The sequence below is a fragment of the Halyomorpha halys genome, unplaced genomic scaffold (genome assembly GCF_000696795.3).
Source record: "Halyomorpha halys isolate HHAL.00 unplaced genomic scaffold, Hhal_1.1 Scaffold390.1, whole genome shotgun sequence".
Taxonomy (NCBI): domain Eukaryota; kingdom Metazoa; phylum Arthropoda; class Insecta; order Hemiptera; family Pentatomidae; genus Halyomorpha; species Halyomorpha halys.
In genome coordinates this window covers 1585646-1593278 of record NW_027112043.1, presented here as the reverse complement: position 1 = coordinate 1593278, position 7633 = coordinate 1585646, and the positions used below count along the sequence as shown (strand labels likewise).

General features: G+C 31.6%; 1 protein-coding gene and 1 long non-coding RNA gene across 6 annotated transcripts in view; one reads left to right on the top strand and one right to left on the bottom strand.

Annotated features, from left to right (window-relative positions):
* Nucleotides 1–7633, bottom strand: part of LOC106682117 (transmembrane protein 272) — a 25719-nt gene that overhangs the window by 5235 nt on the left and 12851 nt on the right. The window contains exon 1 of one of the 5 annotated variants that reach the window (XM_067049969.1): nucleotides 2491–2550. The exons of 2 other annotated variants lie outside the window; for them this stretch is intronic. The gene's annotated coding sequence lies outside the window, so the exon portion shown is untranslated. Of the gene's footprint in view, nucleotides 1–1518; nucleotides 1916–2490; nucleotides 2551–7633 lie in introns of those variants that run through there. 2 more of the 5 variants (XM_067049970.1, XM_067049967.1) reach the window with 2 other exon arrangements.
* On the top strand, nucleotides 3904–5427 carry LOC106682119 (uncharacterized). Its single transcript, XR_001343353.2, has 2 exons — nucleotides 3904–4157; nucleotides 5279–5427. It is a non-coding gene; the product is annotated as an uncharacterized lncRNA (long non-coding RNA).

Here is a 7633-nt window from a genome sequence, read left to right as displayed (position 1 = left end):
CCCATGGCACAATGTTTATAACAATTGAATAGAGTCATGCTAACAAAATTTCTTGAAAAAATTATTGCTGTAGCTTATAAAACAGAATTTATCAAAAATGTCAGTTGGTTCCCTTCGTAAAGTTGGATTCAATTAGAGGACTCTTGATTTGACTTTCAAAAGTTTTACTTTTCATAAAATCAATCCAGAAAAAAAATTAAATTTTTATAATGACTGAGAATATCATAATATCGTCCAGAAGAACGATGACGCAACTGTAAATTTATGAAATTGACTTTAAGGTGTTCCAAGGAAAGAATTTAGTAAGTATAATGAATCGCTACTGCACAAGATCTAGATAAACTTCTTTATAAAATATAATTATCTTTTTATTATCATTAATATGGAAATTATAAAAAACTTTTCAGCTTGCAAACAGCTGTACTTTTCCTATATCAGCCATTGAATGTATAAGTGGTGTGTCTTAACTGGAGTTTTGAGATATCCATTATTAAGGGGCAATTCCTATAAAGATGATGGAATAGAATAATAGCTTTCTATATTAAGACTAATCACTCTTAACTCATTTGAAGTTAATCTGCCTAATAATTAATTATTTTATTTATGAAATGAAATCTAATCAGGATAGAATGAATCACTCCACTTTTACTCCTAATGACTTATATAATTTCAACTAAAAACCACTAAAATATGTGAATCGATCAAGTGGCAATCTCAGATGTTCAAATTAGATTATATTAAATTCACCGATAACTTTAACACAGAATTAATAACAACAAATAAGCACGAAATATATTCTGCTCAAATATTGCTAATTAGGATGACACAAACCAGTTGATCCTTTTGATTAAAAAAAAAAAACTTCCAGATTTATTCAAACCAATTAATTTAATATAAATAATGAACATAATTGCAAAAATTATAAATAGTATTCCCATATATACTCTCTAGTGATAAGGAAAAATATGTAAGCATATGTGTAACCATGAGTATACAAAAAAATACGCATAACAAAGTGGCCGACAATCACTTATATTCTATTGACTTCAATAAATCTCTTTAGCTACTTAATAACATCTGGAATATTTAAATCAAAAATAATAAATTGGCACAAATGAAATAAGTTTTACTTATTGGAGTTATTCTCTTCACTGACCAGAGTCGGGTAAAAAGTTATTGCGATGACTAATTGCAGTCAAATTTTATCACTATTACTTTAGTTTAATTAGTAATGGTAATTTAGGATGATTACTAAAATTACAGTATTTCATCAAGTAGTTGAAAATACTAATCAAAATTATAATTACATTTTCTAGTTACAAATAACAGTAATTGGGATGTGATTGTGATAGCAATAACTATTTGCCCATCTCTTGCCAATGATCAACATATCCTTATATTAAATTAAAAATGAATTTGTCTTTTTATCAATAATTTAACAAGTTATTCTGAGAGTTAGTAACTTATTTTTTTATTATTTACTGTAACTATGAACATATCCTGGCCATAAGAATTTACCTGTTAAATCACTACAATACCACATATAAAAAGTTTCAATCCTTGATGTCACTATACTGAGAAATACTGTTCCATTCAGTTCGTTATTTATACAGCACAAATGTTAAGACAACACCACATCATTAGCCATTGTATTGACATGAGTCAGAAACGTAAATGTAGCATTTGCAATCATTACCATATCAATGAAGATAGTTCGATAATAGTTTGCCTCAACTCCCCCAAAATGTCTCTAGGTTAGCTTACGATATTAACCAGCTTTTAACAAGGAAAATTTCTGTCCCTGCACACTTACTCCTTCCCCCATTTGGTTAAATCTTAGCTTATAATACACCACAATTTTCGGCAGCAGTTATGACTTATAAATGTTTTATAATATAGGGTGTTTTTTTAAGCCCGATAGAACTTGAAATTGTAAAAAATAACACAAAAAATTAAATTGTAATCAAAATTTTTTTTTTATTCGAAAGATCAATACGTGACATTAACATTTGAAAATGATTTCGGGCATATGGGCACCGCGGCTGTTCTTGACGAAGCGCATTCTGGACGTCCAATTTTGGACCACTTTTTCGAGCACTGCTGGCCGTATGTCACGAATAACACGAACAATGCTGGCCTCCAAGGCGTCAATTGTTGCTGGTTTATCAGCATAAACCAGTGACTTCACGTAGCCCCACAGGAAATAATCGAGAGGTGTCAAATCGCACGACCATATGCGGCAATTTTGCTTATTAACAAACCCGTTAAGCCAAAAATGCGCCTCATCGCTGAACACAATTTTACAGAATGCGCTTCGTCAAGAACAGCCGCGGTGCCCATATGCTCGAAATCATTTTCAAATGTTAATGTCACGTATTGATCTTTCGAATAAAAAAAAAATTTTGATTACAATTTAATTTTTTGTGTTATTTTTTACAATTTCAAGTTCTATCGGGCTTAAAAAAACACCCTATATATACGTTTACTTACTTCTTCTAACTTATAAATATTTATTATACTTTAGAAGAACTAAAATAGACTCTGTAACCTGAAAATAGATCGGAAGCATTTATTTTATTTGGTACTTTTTCAATAAGAAAAGAAAATCATGTAATAGTTAATCTGGATATAATAATAAGGTTCCCTTGAGTTGTAATTTAATAAGAATAAGAAAATTGTTTAATAGTTAATCTCAATATAGTATTAAGGGTCTCTTGAGCTGTAAATTAATAACAATAACAAAAACGTTTTATAACAAAATCATGAGATACTTTTTTTATCTTGTTATTTATACCCCCACCTGTCAAATACAAAATTGATAATCAGCGGACTGCTTGACTTTTATATTTATTAAACAATTAGCATAGTAGTAAACCTATATCTTCTTCTCATATATACTATACAGGGTCAACAATCTTCTCATAATTTTATATTTGTTAAAGAGGGAAAATAAAAAGGGAAGATATATTGGGTTTAAAGGATAAAATTGTATTTAGATATATGGATAAATAACGGAGAAAAAAAGGATGAAAAAATAATGAAAATATAGAAACAAACAAAGTATTTGTTACTATCATTTATTTTAAATCTACTATACCATGCCTATTTATTATTAGAATCAAAACAATTATCTAACTAGGTAGGTAGAATCTACAGTCCTTTTTGGGGGAGCTTTGGTAAACTATTACCCATGGTTTATTTCCACCCGCTTGAACAGACAACGGAAAAGATATTGGGTATTATTATGAGGATACATAAATTCACTTATATTCAAGATTGAGAAGAATACTAATTTAGTAAATTTAAGAGGTTTGTTGTAAACATTTTTCATAAACATCTATACATAATACCATGGGCGAATGAAGAGGGGAGCAGTGGGAGCCGCGGCTGGTTTTCAAAAATTCAGTTTTCTAAAAATGGAAAAACATTTAACATCGGAAAAACAAAATTGATTTTGACTCTCGTTGTTTATCTCACATCAAGATATTGGAAATAAGGTAGGTGCCCAAAATATGGCTTATCTGAGGTTTGAACAGCTGTAGCCCACTCAATATCCAATCAATTGGCCTGAAATCTTGCCTGTAGCTGGAGTAATCCATAATCTACTTGCAAAATTAAATAAGGGAACCAATTAAGAAGGAATTATGTTGATAAGCCCAAACCATCATCAATTGGCCATATTATTGACCAGAGAACCTAAATATGGCCCACACGGTAAACTTTATTTTGTTATCAAGAAAAATCAAAATTTTATTTTGTATATATACAAAATAATAAAAAAATGTATTGCAGAAGGTATTAATATCATATAAATAAATTTAGGAGAATATTCTTTTCATTCTGGACAAACATACACCGTGTCAAGTCGGCTGTCATACCCACCACACAATTGGTGAACACATGTTTGACACATAAGGGCAAATGGATTTTTTAAGCCCTTGATACATAAAAATTTGAAAACTGACCTCCTCAGAAACTTGGAGGTCAATTGTATCCCTACATTAGCAAACCGGTGAATCCTGGGCACTAGTTCCATTTCGTTGAATTCAGGTAGAACTATCCTCCAAGAAAAAAAAAAAAAAAAGATATTCAAGAAAACCCTATTAATAGCCTGAAAGTAGAGATGCTTAGCTATCGAAATCATCAACAGTTTCTCAGTATGTGAACAGAAACAGATACTAACTCTTTTTTTTCATTAATCCTTCATTGTATTATTTTTCAGCACTAGACCATAGTTGGGTCACCTACCTTAATAGGCGTTCAGCAAACTATAGTTTTACTAATTAATATTCTTAAAAAGGAATGAGGGAGCGCCGATAGAGGACAGGATGAGGCTTCCAAAGGGTTACTACTACAAGGCAAATTAGAAATTAACTCATATTGGCGAAAATTAATTGGTAGGTAGAGGTAGCTTCAACTTTCTAATGAGTGTTCAATATCCTGTTAAACCGTCTTTGGAAAGTCGGTAAATTATCTGATACCCCTGCTATAAGTTGCTGTGAACCCTTTTCAACTTTAATCGATGGATGTATCGTGTGGTCTAATGTCCAACTATCATTTATCAATACCTAGTGCTGAACGCTCCTCTTTTGACCCAATGTTCGTACTGACACACTGGTGGAAAGTGTGAAAAACCCCTCCAAAATGAAATATGTCTAATCATGCCGTTTAGTGTAGATTCTTACACTCAAATGCCAATAAACAAATTAACCGTAATTGGTTCTCCCATCAAACAGTATTTGTGAGCCGCAGACCAAATCTTACAGGCATTACTTCAACAGAAGCAGAAAGTGAGTTCTTACTGGTTGTTCTTATTTTGTTTTAAAATGTTCAACAAAAAATATACAAAGGCCAAGTCCATAGCAACGAAAGTAAGTGTACAAATTGTAGTTTTTCAAAAGTAGGTGTTTCTTTAAATATTTTCTTCCAAATTTGTACGTCCATTTTTAATATAATACTAGAATAATTCGTTTTTCCATATTTTTGATAGACCAGAAAAAATAGGCTTTATTGACCTTTATGATAAGACTATTTACCCATAAAAGTGTACATATTGGAGCAACTTTCGTGTAAGTTTCATTGACGAATTGAGACGTTTGAAGTCGAGAGCCTTCTTGGACGGTGTAACCAAAATAAAGTGAGAACAATAATCAAATAATTACTATGAATCAGAATAACACTTTATTTATAGGAAACAAATATTTTAATAATAGTAAAATTAAGATCTTTAATAGTATAGGAATTCTTGATAATTACAGAAGATTTAAACAATTTACAGGTTTTTGCACAAAAACGGCAGTTTCCCATCACTATGCGACGCTCCGTGGTTTGAGCCAACGTAATGTTCTGAGAGCAAAACATCATTTAAGCAGCAAACATGATTTAGCGAAAATGTATCCATGAAATTAAATCTAAAATCATATATCATTTTGCATGTCTTTCATATATCAGAGTCTAGTTAATTCAAATTTGAGTACACGTTGGACCTATCACTAATTATAAATTGTCCCCAGAAGTAACTGATGCCGAAACTCATATGAATGAAAATAATGAAGCAGATGTTTACTGTAAATAAGTGAAATATGTTCAATAATAATAAAAAACTGACTTTGTGATAGAATAAAAAAAAAATCCTTTCGCGTTATTCCCATTAAAAATGCACGGACCATTCGATTCAGCATGAAAAATTGAACTCACAAATATTCTGGACTAAACACTATCTTGACCTCATAATGAAATATTCCCATGAAATTGGGCATGGTGCTAATCGATTCTACAACCAAAATAATTTACAAATTATTCCCTACAAGCCTTGGGTCAACTTACTAGTGAGTGATTTGATCCATTTGTGATTCCACTATGAATATGACGTAAAAGGCGAGTGGGGTATCTTAGAATGTACAGTTTGGAATGTGGAACCGACTGATACTATTTTCAGTTCTATAAAACCCATACTAAGTGGGGACATTTTCAGAAAAAAGAGCAGATTTGTTTCAAATATATATTCTGAGTGGGTACGCTCATATATATAAATTTCTATTCTTTTAAAAAATAAAGTATTGGTATTGGAAACTGATGGGATGAATTAGTGGACCAAGTGGTCCTTTTTGCCAACCCCTTGCGGCTACCTTGAAGTTGCCACCCCGTACTAATCAAGGTGGGAGTGTCAAGATTCATTTTTCGGGACCGCCGAGTGCCTCAGGTGGGAATCGAACCCACAACGTTTTTAACCGAGGACTGGGATCCACCTACCGCGTAGGAAAGTGTTCAATAAAATAGAAGATAATCAGTGGCGTAGTAGGGTGGGAACGCCGTTCCCACTCTGCTTTTTTTCAAAAATCCTATACATTAATGGGCGAACCGTGTTTTTTCCCAAGTTAAAACTCAACAATAGCTATCAAATAAATACCCACTGACTTTATGGCTAAAAATCGGTAAGCACTTCGGAAACCACCTTGTAATGTGGTGAGGGCATTCTGGATTGCCTGATGTTATTCAATTCTCAGATGGTAAGCTTTCCCACACAGGAAAATTTATGACTGCACCACTGGAGATAATCCGGCGGAGGACCAGTGGTGGATAGACTGCTGAAAGGTCACAGCCACTCTGCTCTAGAAATTATTTAAGAATTAAAAACGGTACACAATTTCAACAGCTCATGTTATGTACACTCCTTTAGTTCGAACGGTGGACTTTACTCCATTGTCCAAAAGGGTGATGAGGTAGAAAATATCTATATTATTGAACATGTGTATCTGTAACCACTTGCTCATTGACTTATTGATCACATTACTTCAATGAAGACAGTGCCTATAGAGTTGATATTATTAATGGTGGTTCCTCTTATTCTATAGATTTGCATTAATGTGGAATTAAGACAAAATTCAGACTCTAATTGGTTTTTACAAATTACAACTAATAACTTAAAAAAAAAAAAGTATCAAATGACTAGAAAACTATAATTCTTTTTGAAGATTATATCCATTCATATGAAAGTTAATGAGATTATCTACAGTAAAAACCAATCTTAATTGGTATTAATTAACAATAATCTTAATCAGACCATAGCAGATAGTGGCTTTTTGGTTAGTAAAAAAAACAAACATTCGAAAAAAACAGAAAAACATGAAGTATAAAACAAAAAAAAAAACTTACAGTAAAACACTAAAAATGTGCAAAATCGCGCAGTAAAATTAGAAAAAATACGAAAGGCACAAAAGGAAAAAAGACTTTAATAAAGTAAATTAAAATTGATTTTTAATTAAAATAATATAAATAAGTAAGGTATAAAAAAAAAATTGAAATTTCCAATAATCACAACAAAGTCAGACTAAAGAATGAAGGGCTTGAGGCAGTCTAGTAATCCAAGTTAATTACAATAACACTGAACATCCTCTATAATAAGTATATTCTAGAGAAACTTTGTCAAAGTTACCCTAAGCCACTGGTGAATACTATTCCAAGAACATTCATCACTCCTGTTTACTTCTTTTGCTTTGCTTTATGTGCTTTACCTCAAATTTGTCAATTTTAAACAATTAAATGTAGAAAAAATAATAAAATGAGTAAATACTGAAATACACCTCCAATATGAGTATAATATGAGGAATTTAGTTCAAGCACCAAATTTTAT